We start from the raw sequence: 17740 nt of genomic DNA, 5'->3' as shown, positions 1-17740 counted from the left end.
GACATTCTGCTTTGGATATAATTCCATGACATTCAGGTAGAGCATTTTCTGGATATTTAGAAACAGAGGGCTAGTATTGAGGGGAAATGTTAAGGGTAGGGAATCTTTTTGCATGTTCTCAATTTAGGGATGGATCAATTTTAAGAGAATGTGTAAATACAGAAAGAAAAATAAGCAGAGAAGGAAGACTAACCTTGGAAATGGGAGGGAGACATCTGAACAAGAGTTAATAATAATGATTGCAGGTAACTAATATCAACTTTTATTTGTTAGTTACTATATTTCAGACTCTGGAAACTGCTTTACCCACATTATATAATTCTAGATACAACATTAAAAGGTAAATATTCTTTTCCTCAGGTTGTTGAGGACACTGAGACTTGTAGATATTAACTCACTTGCTACAGGTCTTATAGAAATTAAATTGCAGAGGTAAGAGTCAAACTTAGAGTTGTTTTTAATTTCAAAGTCTGGTGTGCCTTAACCACTGTGCTTATTGCCTCCTAAGTCAGAAGGAGTCTAGGTGGAGATACTAAAAACAAATAAACAAAACCCACAAAGTCTCTGATGTGGAAGAGAGATTGAAGAGAATATAAAACTACCAGATTTAGTTAGGAGGTAGAAACTGGAGGCAGTGGCAGTTGAAATTTCAGCAGTTTGGAGCAGAATGGTGGTCTTTACCTCACTGGGGGTGCTAGAAGATGTTATTACCATTTTTAGCCTGAGAATAGACCAGTGGTTTTCAACCCAGGGCAACCTTGTCCTCCAGGGGATATTTGGCAATGTCTAGAGACATTTGTGGTTGTCTAGTTGCTGAGTGCAAGAGGAAAGGGACGCTGTTGGCATCCAGTGGGTAGAAGCCAGGGATGTTGCTAAACTTCCTGCAGTGCACAGGACATCCCCCACAACAAATAATTACTTGGTCTAAAATGTCAATAACACCGAGCTTAAGAAACTGTGGAATGAACTACAGTTACTAATCTTTATAAAATGGTATCTTTATCTATACTTTAATATCAAGTAGCACTATCATGTCTGAAGGGACTGAGATTAGAGGCCATGAGAACACAAATAAATGGGTTGGCCATGCAGGAAGAAGGGGAAAGGAATATACTTTGGGGTAGGACTTACAGCCGTGGAAGGAATGTACTGAACATGTACATGCCATTGTTAATACTAAGTTCTGAGTTAAGACTGCATGCCAGCCATCCTTAGCATGGGTGGTTTTTGGGTCTAACTAGAAAGAATTGGCTTTTGTATCAATACTCAATGATTGTAGCAGATTTGCCTGTCTCCTGTGTTTTTGCTATTCCTTCTTTATGAAAAAAATCAATGTCGGTTTTAAGTTTTTAAAGGAGGATCTGTTACCTGCTATATTTAGCATCATGAAGGAGGAAAACTGCAATATTTGCTTTCCATAAATTTGCAAAAAGAAAGGTATTTTCCACCCACCGCACCCATTCCATGGTTTTCCACCGACAGCTGCATATATGGATATCCTGCCATATATCTCTGGAGAGAAGGAGAGCTGGAAGGTGTGGGAAGGCCCATGAATGGGGCCATTGAGTCAGCTATTCCTCGATGGGCAGGCATGATTGCTTTCAAGGGGCCAGTTCTCTTGCTGTGACCACATAGCTGGAGGCACAGCCAATGGATAGGCTTCACCCAATAATTCTTGGTTGATCCACATTTGGGTCAGTAATGTGGTAGGCAGCATCAGTTGCAGCTCCAGGCTCCAAACGGCTACTTTCCAAGCTCCTTACAATCATACCCTGTTGATGGAGGCAAGGGGGGAGGTATGAGTGGGAGAGGTGAGGAAAAAGAAGGAAATGGTTTCCATGAATTATTGCTAGAGTTTTTAGAAAAATAAAAGCCTACTTTTGAAGAAGAGATAAAGGGATCTCAGCATCATGCCACTCCCATTGCTCTTAGGATAAAGTTAAAACTGCCTAATATGGCCCACTAGGCTGGGCATGAGATGGTCTGTCTTGCTAGCCTCCTCCAGGGCTACTCTTGTCTTCTCTAGCCCGGCTGACCACCATTTTTATGTCCCTTTAATCCTCAAAGTCTTTGCATATGCTATTCTCTCATCCTGGAAAGGTTTGCCCCCTTATCTTTCTCCTGGCTAACTCCTACTCATCCTACTCTACTCATGTTTAGTAATTGAAACATAACTTCCCTGACTTCCCAGGCTAGGTAAGATTGTTGTTACATGTTTCCCTGGTAGCCTGATCTTCTTCATTGTGGTTATCCCAACTGCAATAGTATAATTCCCCCATTAGTCTGTGAGCTATACAAGGGTTAGGACATATCTGCCTTGGTCATCCCTATACCACCAGTACCTAGCCTAGCACTGACCCACAGTATCTATGACTGAATGTATTATTAAATAGCAGGTAATGATGGAGAAAAAGAGGTGGAGGAGGAGTAAGAAAAGGAAAGAAGGAATGGGAAAAAGTATAAAAGAATAAGGGAAGAACTCCACATGAAAGAAACAGTATCAATCATTAGGTTCAACTTCTGGACTTACCTATAAGTAAATGGGAGAATGGGGAAGGCTAAAATCTAGATCACCTGAACTAATCCAATAAAATAAACAGACAAATAAACACAATAAGTCTAGAGAGAGTATTCAGAAAGAGGTCAACCACCCTCATACTTAGAGGGAGTAGTGAGCTTTTTATGTCTCCGTGCAAGCCAATTCCTTGGGTTATCCTATCGAGTAGCCACATGCTCTATCTCCCACCATTTTTAAGATGACTAGGGGCATTAGCAGTTAGCAAGCAGGAACTCTATGCCAAGGATTTTGCAGAGCACATCAAATACATTTTCTCACTTTATCCTCAGATACCACATATTGAGTTAAGGATTGTTTCCCTGTGACACTGATGGAGGAAATTGAGACTCAGAATCTCAGAAGAAAGCACACTGCCCTGGGTACCTGAAGACCTCATTCATTTATTCACTCTCTGATCCCTGCCTAACTGATGTCTTTTACTGATACTTCAATTGTTTTTTTTTAACCTTTATTTATTTTTAAGAGACAGAGAGAGACACAACATGAGCAGGAGATGGGCAGAGAGAGAGGGAGACACAGAATCCGAAGCAGGCTCCAGGCTCCGAGCTGTCAGCACAGAGCCTGATGCGGGGCTCAAACCCACAAACTGTGAGATCGTGACCTGAGCTGAAGTCGGACGTTCAACCCACTGAACCACCCAGGTGCCCCAGAATTGTTACTTTCTCATGGAAGGTTCTCCTTACTTCCCTTGACGGTCAAATCCTCTCTTGGAGGTTTCCATCTCACCTTCTTTGTATCTTTCACAATTTAAACTGGGCATTTTTGAGTGATTAGTTGACTACTATCTGCAGACAAGGCACATTCCAGAATGGATTGGCCTTGTTTTCCCCAGCCCCTGCATAATCCCTGCCACATAAAAGGTTGCCAGTAAATATACTTACAAGCAAATGGCTGAGATCCTTTTAGGGTACACTTGTTGTGTTTTGGGTTCTGTACTGGTCTATCTGGATACAGAGAAAATGCATACATGGCCATTGATTTAATGGAGCCAACAGTCACTTGTGGGGGAGTGGGGTGGAAAGTACTACTAGAAGGAAAGAGAGAGAGAGAGAGAGAGACAGAGAGAGAGAGAGAGAGAGAGACAGAGAGAGAGAGAATTGAAATAGGTAAATAGCTTTCAGGAACTGTTTTCTAGAGAAGAAACTTGATGAGAGCTTCCCAAAGGTGAGAAAGCTTCTGTCAGGTATGCAAGGGTGAGATATGGTTAGGGAGAAGGAAATGTAGATGGAGGGAATGATATGAGCAGAAGGGGGAAAAAAAGGAGGTATGAAACAGCACATATGTTTGGCAAGTGTAAACAGATTGGTTTGCCTGGAGTGTTCAGAGCATGGTCAGGATGAGATCGCAGAGGTCAGATGTGGGCTACATCACAAAGTGGTTTTCATGCTTGCCTTGGGGGTTTGAGCTCTTTACTGCAGGTGATAGCAAACACATGTGGATGGTGATGCACAGTTGAGAGAGTATTGAATCATTCATCTGTTCTTTGAATCCACGTTCCACTGGGTCTTGATACTATACCATGCCTTGTGCTACTGCACGGAAGAATATGGGTAGAACTTAACAAGACAGATTCCCTCCTCCAAGAAGGTTGCAATTTCTTAAATATATAACAGAAGTCAGGCCCTGACCTCTACTTTGCCTTTTGAGATGCAGATGCAAAAATGAAACAACTTGAGAGCAAATCACAAAGTCCTCTCCCACTCAGCACACCCAGAGCAACCCGGTAGTGACTGGGCAATGGTGTGAGGCAGCGGGAAGGGAGGGATCACCATAAGGAAAGAGCATGTAACTCCAGGAGCTCCTCCTAGAGAAAGCAGGTCATAGTATAAATTCTGCAATCCCTAGAGAAGAATGCCCATATTCTTCTGTTCTTAAACATATGTTGCAATGTTTTTCATAACTCTGGCCTGAAGAGACTCTCCATCTATAACATCAGATGGCTGCCCAAATTTTATAATCCTCCCATATCCTCCCCTTAGCTAACCTTTATTGGGCACCTGCTTTTTGCCAGGCACTCAACACAAGCATTTACTTACACTAACCTATTTAAATTTTTTAAAAGTTTATTTATTTATATTGAGAGAGAGAGAGCAGGGGAGAGGCAGAGAGAGAGAGAGAGAGAGAGAGAGAGAGAGAGAGAATGAATTCCAAGCAGGCTCCATGCTGTCAGCACAGAGCCCGATGCAGGGCTCGAACTCACAAACCATGAGATCATGACCTGAACCAAAACCAAGATTTGGGCACTTAACCTACTGAGCCACCCAGGTGCCCCTATTACTATCCTATTTAACCCACTAACATGTAGTTCCAGAAATACCTTTTATACATGAGAAAGCTGTAGGAAGGATAAGAAGTGGTCCAGCACAAAAATGTGTTTCCATAAGTGTCCTACAGCAAAACCTAAGAACCTTCCAATATATCATATAGCATAATATGCACTGTAGTTTAGATTTAAGCATACTAAAACTGTCATTATTAAAATACCACTGAGTGTTAGCAAAGGAATAATCCAGTAATTATTATCCTTCAATTATCCATTATTCCCCAGGAAGTCAGCCTACTCCATGCAAACCTAACACTCACTTCTGAGGTCCAGGGAAATTCAGCACTGGCCCAAAGTGATAGCATGTTGGTGGCAAAGCCAGGATTGGGACTCATGCTTAAAATTCCTGTTGTCTTGATCTTGACACTAAGGGTTATAGATTCTAATGCCAGATCAGATGTTTGCTTCCCATTTCATTTTCTTCTTACAGAAAGGTATGTTGGAAAGGGTGTGGGTTTTGAAGCCAGTTGGATCTTGGTCCAGATCCAAGCTCTACCATTGACTTACTCTGTGACCATGAATGATTTCCTCCCTGGGTTTCAATGTCCTGTGAAATGAAGTGAAAAATATCTTTCTAACAGGTTGTAATGAGTACAAATAGTTAGCACATGTACAGCACAGACAGAACAGTGTCCAACACATAATATAACTTAATACATGTTAGTTCTCCAGCTTCCTTTGCCAGAAGATGGAAGGAAGGTACAACTGCCAGTGGCACCTGAATACTCAAGGGCACAATATTCTCAAAGGATGTGAACTTTCTTTGCTCCTTCCCCCCCAACCAGGATTTATCTCTTATCCCTGTGACTGTGCCATCAGGTGGGGAGACTTGGTTGGAAATACTTTCTTAGATTAGAAAGACAAGCTGGGATTCAAGGAATGCCTCTCCAGAGTCTCCATGTCAGCAGGCCTTTACAGTTACCAGGTGAGCAGACAGTTACTTTCTGGGTTGATAAAACAAATCCATTATTCATCTGCCCATAAAACTATGTGCTTTATTGTCAGTGCTGACATGTTAGTTTTATTATATAAGAGAAGACTCTGGGTTGAGGGCACCCTTTAGTCTCATTTCAAAGAGAGGGGCTTTTTTTAGAAATGGCAGGAATGGGCTGTGTCTGTTCATGGAAGGACACTTTGCTGAAATAGTGGGGCTTTGTAAGTCCCTATAGGAATGGAGGTGGCTGAATTTCCAGACTTGGATTTGGTTGAAGGAATTTCTGACAGACACATCCCTTCAATGGTGACTTTGGCCTCACTGGTGTCTTGGGAGCAGAATAAAACTTTCACATTTTGAGAATAGGAACCAGGCCCTCCTCTCCCCTACTTCCTCCCTCTTATTTACTTACAAAAAAAAAAAAAAAAAGAAAGAAAGAAAAGAAAAGAAAAAAGAAAAACTTCACTATGGCTATATAGTAAGAAAGTAATTAAGTATGTAAGAAAGACATGCACCTACTTTCTATATTTCCAGTGGAAGAGAACAAGATTCAGACACTTCTTCAGATGTCTCCAACCCTACAGCTTTCTAGAATTATGTAATATTTTTTTCAAAATCTGAGAAGTCTCCTTGACTGGATGTTTTCAATATACAGACACAAGTGATATCTTCTATTTTTTACTTTTAATTTCTCTCTAAAGATTCACTTTTAAGTACTCTCATGAATTTTTTTTAAATAACATTTTGACCTTCCCAATTCCCATGAAGAGACACCATTGAGTTATTGGGATGGTATTAACTGGGATGAAAGCAAAGACCATTAAGTAATGAAGTGTACAGAGTACCTGCTATGTGGCAGATATGATACTGGAAGCTAAAAGTATAGCAGAGCAAAAGAAAAGACATAGACTTTGCCCCTATAGAGCTACTTTCCTGTAAATTTTCGGCTGAATTCATGAAGCTGGATATTTTAAAAATTAATTACTTAGTTAATTTAAAAATTAGTAATCAATTACATTAAAATTAATTAATTAAAATTTTAGAGCAGTATCAGTATAAAGTTCACACAAAATTAGAGGAAGGTAGAGAGTTCTCATATACCCTTGATATTATACATGCATAGTCTCTCCTACTATAAACACTGTCAATCAGAGTAGTACACTTATTACAACTGATGACCCTGCATCAATGTGTCATAATCACCCAAGTCCATAGTTTACATTAGCGTTGACTCTTGGTCTTGTACATTCTATGGGCTTGGACAAATTTATAACTACAGGTTATATCTATCATTATATTATTGTACAGAGTATTTTCACTCTCCTAAAAATTCTCTGTGGTCCACCTATTCATCCCTTTTTCTTCTAAACCCTGGCAACTAATATTTCCATAGTTTTGCCTTTTCCAGAATGTCATATGGTTGGAATCATCCAGAGTGACTTATTTCACTTAGCAATATGCATTTAAATTTCCTCCATGGCTTGTAAACTCGTCTCTTTTTACTGTTAAACAATATTAAATAATATGGATGTATCCTAGTTTATGTATCCATTCACCTACTGAGAGACATCTTTGTTGCTTCCAAGTTTGGGCAATTATGAATAATACTGCTTTAAATATCCATATGTATATGGATGTTCTTGTGTGAACACAAAGTTTTAATTCCTTTGAGTAAATAACAAGGAGCATGATTGCCAGATTGTTTGGTAAGAATTTGTTTAGTTTTGTAAGAAACCACCAAACTGTCTTCCGAAATGGCTGTACCATTTTGCATTCCAACCAGCAATAAGAGTTCCTTATGCTCTATATTCTCACCAGCATTTGGTGTAGTCAGTGTTCTGGATTCGGGCCATTTCTAATAGGTATCATATTGTTTTATTTTGCCTTTCCCTAATGATATTTAATGTGAAGCACCTTTTCATATGTTTATCTGCCATCTATATATCTTCTTTGGTAAGTTATAATTTTTGCATTTATAACATGGCAAAGCAATTGTGACAGTTAAGTGACACAATATATATGAAAGTGAGGGGACATGGCCAACTGGTTAAGAGGGAAATGTCTGAAACCAGAATGCCTAGGTTTGAATCCCAGATCTAAGCTACTAAACCTCTTTCTGCTTCATGTTTCTCTTCATTATAATGAGGAAAGTGATTATATTTACTTTATACAGTTGCTATAGGGAAAAACTTAACTTATGAAAAGCATGTAATGTCTAGCATAGAGAAAGTACACAATATGCTGTTTCTTGGGCACATAGCAAATGCTCAATTAAATTTTGTTGATTTAATGAACTTAATACAGAAGAAAATGAAATTCTGTGATGTGGAGTTGGGTTTGCTCTTGGATGTATAACTTTCCTAAAACAATTAGGTTTGGGAGGTGTTGTTTCCAACTAAGACCTTAAAAGTTATTACACAACTCATGGGAATTGGGGAAAGCTTTACTCATTCTTTCAAATCATCTCCCTGAAGACTGATTCTTTCCCCCTTGAAGTTTCCACTTTCTTCACTGGTGTGGAATTTGGTCAGAGGGAAAGATTATTTTCCCCGTAAAGGACATCTTAAATCAAGCCTTTTTCTTGAGTTTGCAACTGAGCACATGATTCCTTAGGAAGTTATAAATAAGAGAGCTGTGGTGTTGTTAAATCAGGCAGTCAAGCATCAGGAATTCAGTTGAAATGAACTGATAGCTGAGATCCCTTGAAACTTGTTATCTTTTAGGCTCATCCCAGCCTCTGTTACCAGAGGTAGGTGGTGACTCCCAGCACCATCTCATTTTCTTCTAAATCCCACTTTCACTAGTTTAAGGATCACGATGCTGATTCATTCATTAATCAAATGTTTATTGGGCTTACACCATATATTAAGCACTATGTTAAGTGCTAATGATTTAGGTATGAATAAATCATCATCCCTGTTCTTATGAGTGCTGTCTTCCAGTGGAGGATTAGATAAGAAGACAGGACTTTTTAATAAACTGGAGCAGATGGGGTGTTGGCACAGGGACAGAGCTGGGGTGCAAAGCAAGGCTCGTACCTCCTTCTGGGGGCCAGAGCACAGAGGGTGAGCTGTGTGAACTGAGGTATGAAGGACAAGTAAATGTCAGCCAAGCAAAGTAGACATGGGCCTTTTAGATGTATTTCAGCCAGAAGTAACAGCCTATATAGACCCAGACATTAGCAAGAGAATGGCACTATAAGAAATAGCAAAGAATCTATGAAGGCTGATGCATTAAGTTGGGTGTAGCAAGACCCAAGGTTGGAAAAACAAACAAAAGGCAAATCTTGACAGCTTGTAGGTCATTTAAGGAATCTGAACTAGCACAGTGCTTGGAACATTGGTACAACTTTGTTGAAAGACTAAACGTATCAATGAACTTTATCCTGAGGGCAACGGAGAGCCTTAACTGATTTTAAATTAACTTCTGATTTGTGTTAGGTGATGCATGATTGAGGAAAACAAATGACCCACCCAGTGCCTCGTATGGGGAACTGACACAAGAGGAACGGTTTTCTTCCACATCTTGCAACCGCTGGGAATATGAGGGATCAGGAGAAGAAGCCAGACAGAAGAGGATTCATTCCTGGGAACAGACTAAGCAAGACAGATCTACGTCAAGCCTCCCAAAATGCAGAGACTGTCAAGTCAACCAGTATGGATAAGAAAATTAATGGATTTTGTGGTGGTTTAAGCAAGTCTTAAGAGAGGATGGTTCCAATCCTGCCTCTGTCCCTTACCATCTGTGGGCTTTAACCTCTTGGAGACCCAGTCTCTTCATATGGAAGAGGGAGCCATAATATCCTGGTACAGTGCTGTTGTGAGTCAGTAATGCCTTTATATACAATGCTTTTACCTATAAAATTCCTATCATAGTGCCCATACTTTTGCTAAGATACTTAGAACAGATCATTTAAGATGAGAAACCATCACAAAATTTGGATATTTTCTAAAATACCACTAAGAATGACTATATTTATTGAGAGCTTATGTCACGCAAGTCACTGTTCTAAGGATTTAAAGTAATAATTGATCTAATCTGTCTAAAGACCCTTTGAGACAGGGAATTCTATTATCCCCATTTTATAATGAAGAAAACAGAAACACAGAGGAAGAAAGTCTGAGTTCACATGAGGATGCACTGCCAGAAGTGGCAGAGCTGGAACTGAAACCCAGGCTGTGTGTTCCAGGGCCTGGGACTGAAATGCTTTCTTATATTATCAAGAAACAATCAAGCATCTAAAAAATAAAATGGCAAAATGTCACATGTGAAGTCTCTGGATCTGGCAACCCTGATGTGATGTGTCATGGGGTCATGAGCTGAAGTCTCAGGCACATTGTCTTTTGGAACAATCTTAAATCATTTTACCAGACCCCTGACACTTGGATCAGAAATAATCCTATTTGGGGGAACCTGGGTGGCTCAGTCGGTCGAGGGTCCGGCTCTTGATTTTAGCTCAGGTCATGATCCCAGGGTCGTGGGATTGAACCCTGTGTCGGGCTTAGTATGTGCTTGGTATGGAGCCTGCTCAAGATTCTCTCTCTCTCTTCCCTTCTCCCCCACTCATGCTCTCTCTCTAAAAATTAATTAAATTTTAAAAAAGAAATGATTCTATCTTGTGTTGTTAGACAATTACAAATCACCAAACTACAGTTTTGCCTAAGCCTCTCTTTGAGTCATCCAGATTTGGCTAGAATAAGTTGTGGCATTGTATAAACACTTTTTCATTATCTAGCTGAGAATCACCTTCCATACACAAAGAAACACAGGACTCTGTTTAACGTGAAGAGACTTGCTGAAGCATCTGGGATCTGTCCACACAACTGATTTCCTAACAGAAAAAATATGTGGGGCCATGGAGTTTGACAAGCAGGAAAGGGTATTCAGGTATGAACTAGTCTTCATCACTGGACTCACTGAACTGTTTGGTCGTATGTAAGAGAAACAAATCAAAGTTGTTTAGATAATTAGGGAAATTTATTGGGGGATGTATCCAAAAGTTCAGAGGTAGAGCAGACTTTCTGTACAGATTACTCCAGTGCCTCAACATTATGACCAAAGGCCTGTCTTCTGTTTTGTTTTGTTTTTTCTTCTCCATCCTTTCTACCTTTTTGTTATCATCTCAGAACATAAGATAATGGCCAGAGGCTTTAGGTCTTCATGTTTATTTATAAATAGGGACCAAAAGAGCTTCATTCCCATTAGCTTTCTTTAAAGAGTGAGATGTCTTCATTTCCAGAAGTCCTTAGCATATGCCTCCTTGCATTTCATTGGCTTAAACTGGGTCACATGCCAGTCTATAAACTAACCACGTGCAGGTAGATGAGCTTCACTACCCATCTACTGATATATGGGTATATATACCAGTCAAGGCCTACTTCTGGAGCTGGGTGTGAGTCAATTCTACCTAAGATGCATAGCTAAGAATTATGGAGGGTCAGTTCTCCAAAGCATATCTGTGGAACTGTTACCTTTAGAAAGGGAAATGGATGGTAAATAGTAAACCAAGGTGTACTCAGCCATCTCTTTCTAGGATGAGAGAACCTAAGTTTAAAAGTCCCAAGGATTGTCTTGAAGCAACATTTACATTTAGAATGAACTTTTCAGCTACTGGATCTGATAGTCTGAGGTCACCTAAAGTGACGGATCATTTGTTCCATAACTATGTGGAGGTCATCCTCAGAGCTTAAAGTGTGAATTATTACCCAGATAGAGAGACCGATGCTCTGTGGGAGAAAGTGCCTTAAGTTCTCAAGCAGGTAAACACAAAGCAGGCATGAGAACAACACTATTCCTTGCTGTCTCTCTTAAGTACACAGAGATAAACAAGAGAGGTTTCAACTAGTCATGACAAGCACCAAACTATTCAAGAGGTTACCTAAACAACTTAGCTAATTCCTCTGATTATTTTAAACACTAACTCACAAATGAGGTGGGACAAGAGTACGTTAGACGCTCACACAAGCACTTTCGGCATGCATGTGAGTGCTAGCGTGTTTGTGCTATTATTTGTTTACAGGGCTTAGTATCCAAGGGAGATGTTGTATTGTCATTTATCAAGAGTGGGGCTTGAGTTTGACTCTGGTTTAAGTTTTCCATAATCTGCTCACTAAATTTCTTCCTTTAGGCAGCTCTTCCACAACAGTAAAAGCATTAAGTGACAGCTTCCATCTGGCCAGTCCCAAGTTACTTTTCATATAATTCATCACGGTAAGCTAGCTCCTAACCTAACTGGACCCAGCTTGACAAGCCACGGCTTTTTATGAGACATCATTGTAACTATCTTAGGATCTTAGAAGGAAGAACTCCATAATTATCTTTTATGGAAAGACTCAGGACACACATTTTGAAATTGCATGCCCAGGACTTTATGTGCAGAAGAATCAAGGTTATCATATTATCCAATGTCCCTGGCAAGTCCCTAGGACTATATTTCAGCCTACAAGATGTTTTTTGTTCATCTCAAAGGTCAGATTTGACCACATTTATTAAATTACAAACTTGCTTGTCTTTTGTCTTCAGAAGATGGTATGAATTAAGGCTTCCTTATTCTGGTCACAGTACAGATTAGAGCTGTGCTGAAAACATCTAAAGTAATTAAAGTGACCAACAACACTGAACAACAACAATAAAACCATAATAAACACTCACTGCCCTTGGGGGGGGCACACTATTTGATACAGCACAGAAATGTACCATTTGTTAAAATACAAGACAGACCAAATATCAATCCCTTTCTCAAAATAAATCAAGTTGTCAGTAGATAAGCCCCCTTGCCACCAAGCTTGCCTACTCTGGTTCCCAGTACACTTGTCGTGATCTATTCTTACCACTTTTTCAATCAAAAAATTTCGATGGGTTTTCAATGCCTTAGCGACAAAGTTCAAATGCCTTAGAAGATGTGCAAAGTCTTATCCAGCCCTATATCGTGCTGTTCTTCAGATCCCCATTTTACCACCAAACAAAAAACAACTAAATTTTCTTGTATAAACTATACTTAGTCACATACCTAAGCTTGTGCAAATAAGTAACTCAGCCTCGAATAAATAAATAATCAGCCTTGAATGCCCTACTCTATTTGTCCACATAATGACATCACTTTTTATGATTTAGCTTAAGTATCAAATCTTTTGGGAAGAGTGAATTTTATGGGGTGTAAATTATATCTCAAAATACTATTAAAAATAACCAAACTTTGGGAACTCTTTTCTGATGAACTCCCATTCTTACCTAACTCTACCACATACAGTCAGGTACCTACAAGCAGATATCAACAACACACGTGCACACACACACTACCAGTTTAAGGAATCATAACTGGTCCTCCTCAAACACTCTATATACCTGTCTTTTGTATATGAATTCACTTATTTATTTTTCATCTGGACTTGGCTGTCCGATATGGTAATGACAGGCAGCTGTTGAGCATTTGAAATATGGTGGCCCAAAGAGACATGTTCTGGGAGTGTAAAAATCTCACACTGAAGTCTTGGTAGAAAGAATAATGTAAAATGTCAGTAATAATTATAAATGATTACATGTCAAAATTAAACTATTTTGGATACACTAGGTTAAATAAAAATATTAAAATTCACTTTATCTTTTTTCTTTACTTTTTAATGCGTCCTCTTGAAAATTTAAAGTTAGGTTTGTAGTTCCTATTATTTCTTTTGGACAGCACTGATCTGGATTGTGAGCCCCTTAAAGAAAGGGATAGTGTCTTGTTTGTCTCTGCATATGGAATCTGGCCCATTGTAGGTGCCCAAGAGTACTCGTGTGCATAAGGTGAGTGAATGAATATGATTAAGTCCTAAGTGAAGAGTGCACATACTGAGAACAATGAGAATATTAAGGGAGAAGATACACACACAGTTTCCATGTAAGGCCAAGAGTGTCTGCTCAAAGGAGGGGAGACTTGAGTCTTAAAGCTGGGAAGAGTTTGGATAATAAAGAAGAGATTGTTGTGTGACTCCCCAAGTACTTCTCTCTGAACTTAGGTTTCCCACATGAAAATAAAAGGGCAGGGCAAAATGGGCTTTGATGTCAATCCATCAAGAATCTATGATAAAGATGATATCCAACAGCCAATGGTGACTACTCCAGTTGGAATATGTATGTTACCCTTGATTTCATGTTTCTGATTAGCTCCCAAGTTGTGTAGAGGGTCCAGTTGCTAGTAAGATTTTTTATATACATGGGGTTGGTTCAGCTGATGAGCTGGACAAATCAATCTAATGCTGCCTGTACTTGAACCATCATGTTCACAGTCTGGATTCACAAAAGCGTCTGTAGGCTGTTCTCTGTGTCTCTGATTGGACTATAAGTGGCCATGTGACCCATGACAGCCACTGGCTCATGACCCAAAGGTGATGTTTTCTAACTAATCCATTCAGACAGACTACCACTAAGATTCAGATTTGAAGATACACAAGAAGATACTATTGCTATTTGTAAGAGAAATCTCTCCTAACCATAAACATAAGTATATAGATATATAGATATAAATATATATAATATGAATTATAAAACAATGTTAACAATAACAGAATTTACTAAAAGTTCATACTGTATTAGGCATTGCATGTTACTCACATTATCTCATTCAAACTCCACAAGAATAAAGTTTGGACTGTTCTCTCATATTTATAGATAATGTAAGTGGCTCAGAAAGCAGAAGCCACTTGGCCAAGTAGTGGAAGAATAAGAACCCATGTCTGTTTTACTTGTTTTTTCCACTATATGATGCTATCTTTAATGTCCCAGATGTAAATCTGGTCCATGTTGTTCTTATTTATGATTTGATAAATTGATCCTTTGGGTGGAAATGACCTACACACAGAATCTCCAACTCGTTCAAGAAAACAGAACCTTGGAACCCCGGGTTTCTAGTAGCAGGGCCCCTCACTTTTCCTCTGGGACCCTGCACACTGCTGGGTCATTCACGCCCTCTCGTGAAGCCAGATCTTTAAGTATCACCTTAGATCTGACCCTTATGTCAGCGAAAAGGAGCCTTCTCAGCTCAGCCCTTCACATTGCAGAGCCAGCCCCTTCTTCATGGGCTCCAGGAATTTATGTTCAACTTTTATTTTTCATTTTGATGGTCATGCATAGGCTGACATTGTGAATTAACACATAAAAGAAAGTGAAAATCTCATTCTGAACCACGTGTCCTAGTCTATAAATGGGAGCCTTTCCTGGATGTGTGGAAAATATAACTGCTGTGTTTTTCCTTCCCTCTTGGACTATGAGTACAAGGGTCCTTCTTTTAGAATGGGCAGGGATGTCTATAAGGAGCTTTCTTTATTCCCTCTGACTCTACTTTTTTTCCAGATTATAATTTATATCTGAAAACATTTACTATGCTTTAGAGACATTTTTAGAATTATGAGGGTGGCCTCAGGCAGAATATTAAATACCCTGAATTTTTTTAAACTCTCAACTTCTAAATTTCTATCCTTAGCTTCCAATCTGGACCTTGACCCTTTCACTATCCCAGAAAGCTGCCCTTGTCCCCTCTTAAATGATACAGGAATTGGCAGTTCTGATATCTGTCATTGGTACGTTGCCTCCTTCTGGAGATCACAATTTCATTCTGACTGAAGACTTTTGTGCCTTAAATCAGAGAAGCAACTATTTCCAGGTTGAAGGAAACAGACACATGCAGACTGTATATTTGGGGAGAGGGGAGGGGTGGCACTATACAGTTATTTTATAGGCAGCCTCCTACCTCATCTATAGGCACAGAAAGGCAGAGGAGACCACTATTGTATAATCTTTATGGGAAGCTGGGATTTTAGCATTGAAGAGATCCTAGACCAATTGCTCTAGTTAATGTGCAATTCCATTATGCAATACCTTTGACAAAGGAGCATCAAGCCTCTATTTGAATACCTCTAGTGCTAGGGAGATTACTACTTTAAAAATCTGGCTGCTACTAGTATCTTGTGCTTCTTATCATGTAGTAAAGTCTTAGAGCCCATGGAGTGCTGGGAGGATCTCAAATCATCTGCAGTGCTCTGTATTTGCCCTCCAGACAGATCACTTTCTAGGCGGGGTCATCATGCCTGGTGCAAAACTGAATAGTGAGAGAACAATATGGGGTTCACAAGCAGTTTTATTCACTCCTGGTAGGATGAGAAGGGATTTTGGAGATCTGAGGCCAAAGACTATTATGTATAAAACATCAAAGTGTGATGGCTAAGGATATGGCCCCAGAATCCAGACAATCTAGGTCTGAGCCTGGCTCTACTGCTTGCTATCTGCATAAAGTTGGCCCTAATTTCAACATTTATTAAATGAAACTAAGAATACTATTTGTTTCATGGGGGTGTTGAGAGGACTTAATACACGTAAAGTATTGAGAACACTGCCTAGCACATAGTAAGCACTCAGTTAAACCTTTGTTATTACTGTTGTTGTTGTTGTTGTTGTTGTTGTTGTTGTCATATTATTATTATTACTCTGGCTCAACCACACGCTAAGGAATCCTAAATTGCTAAGTGCAAAATCGCCTCCTATTGGGAAACAACACTTGGGGGTCAAAGGCTTCCATTTGCAAGGATCTCACTGTGTACTAAGTTGTTAACCTTCACAGTGCCATCTGCTCCTCTCCAACATCCTGTTGCTTAGACTCATTTTATTCCCCACATTACAGATGGGAAACCTGAAGCCCAGAGAGGTCAGATGCTTTTCCCAAGGCCTCAGCTTAAATGTCACATCTTCAGAGGTAGATGCTTTCACACCCCCAATACAAAGCAGCCACCCACTCCTCCTTCACTGTTATGCAGATTATATCATCTGCATAGTATTTGCTGGCATCTGGTATTTTCCTTGTGTTTTGGTTTATGATTTTGTTTATTTTCCACCACTGCCTAGCTAGAACATGAGTTCTCTATGTACAGTAGCCCCTTCTGTCTCCCTACAAGAATCAATCCCCAGTACCTAGTTCATTGCAGGCCTTTGGTAAACATTTGTTGAAGGAATATGTGAAAAACAGCAGGAGGCACAAAACAGAATCAAACAGTTATTCTGTGAGAGCCACTGAAGGAGCTGGTTTTGCATTCTAGTACTTGTCCTGACCTTGGGCAATTGACTTCCTGTCTCTAATTAGTGCAGTGGGGAATAATATCTCTACTTCCTTGTAGCTGTGGTGAGGAAAAATAAAATGAAGTTTATAAACCACTTAGCATAGTGCCTGCACATCATGAGGGCTCAATAAATGCCAGCTCTTACTCATCTGAGGAGACAGGATTTGTGGGGTTTGGGTCAGGATCTTTCCTGCCGTGGTCTTTGCATGTGTACAATGAATAATAACTTTGATGGGCACTGGGAAGTTCAATAAACTGGAAAACCATCTTTCTGTTTCCTTTGGCTACTATAAATTTGACAGTTATCTTTTAATGGAGAACTGAACCAAATGTTCTGATTATTTCCCTTCCAGACCAATGCTCCTTTTCAAACCAAGTCTCTCAGTTCCACCTCATATGTAACCATTTATTTCTCCCCACCAGTACAAGGAATGTATGAAAAGGAATCCTAGCACACTACACTTAGTGGAATTGCAGGGAGGGCTTGGAAGCTGCCTGATGTGATTCCTTCCCATGTCAGGGAAACTGAGGCCGAGAAGGGAAGGGATTTACCTCACATGACCCAGTGGACAGGCCAGAACTTGAACCCAGGTCTATTTGATACATTTTCTGCCACATTTTGCAGACATTTCTAGAGGGGAAAAAAAAAAGGAAAAACAGAGCCCAAGCAATTATGTCTCCACCTCATCAGCCCTCCATTCTCCATGACCACTTCCAAATGAAGAACAATGGCATTTACAGGAATAAACTTACTTTTCCATCTTAGACTGCCATTCAGGGACTCCGGTTACTAACATGTTTATATAAAAGATTAGGCT

At 39.7% G+C, this 17740-nt stretch overlaps 1 long non-coding RNA gene across 1 annotated transcript in view; it reads right to left on the bottom strand.

Moving 5' to 3' along the window:
- Window positions 1–205: 205 nt before the first annotated feature.
- LOC131491436 (uncharacterized) overlaps window positions 206–17740 on the bottom strand; it is a 122954-nt gene continuing 105419 nt past the window's right edge. The window contains exon 3 of the long non-coding RNA XR_009251454.1: window positions 206–1772. This is a non-coding gene — a long non-coding RNA (uncharacterized LOC131491436). The remainder of the gene's footprint in view (window positions 1773–17740) is intronic.

The sequence above is a fragment of the Neofelis nebulosa genome, chromosome 12 (assembly GCF_028018385.1).
Source record: "Neofelis nebulosa isolate mNeoNeb1 chromosome 12, mNeoNeb1.pri, whole genome shotgun sequence".
Taxonomy (NCBI): Eukaryota; Metazoa; Chordata; class Mammalia; order Carnivora; family Felidae; genus Neofelis; species Neofelis nebulosa.
Note: the sequence above shows the minus strand (reverse complement) of the source record. Positions and strands in the feature narration are given on the sequence as shown.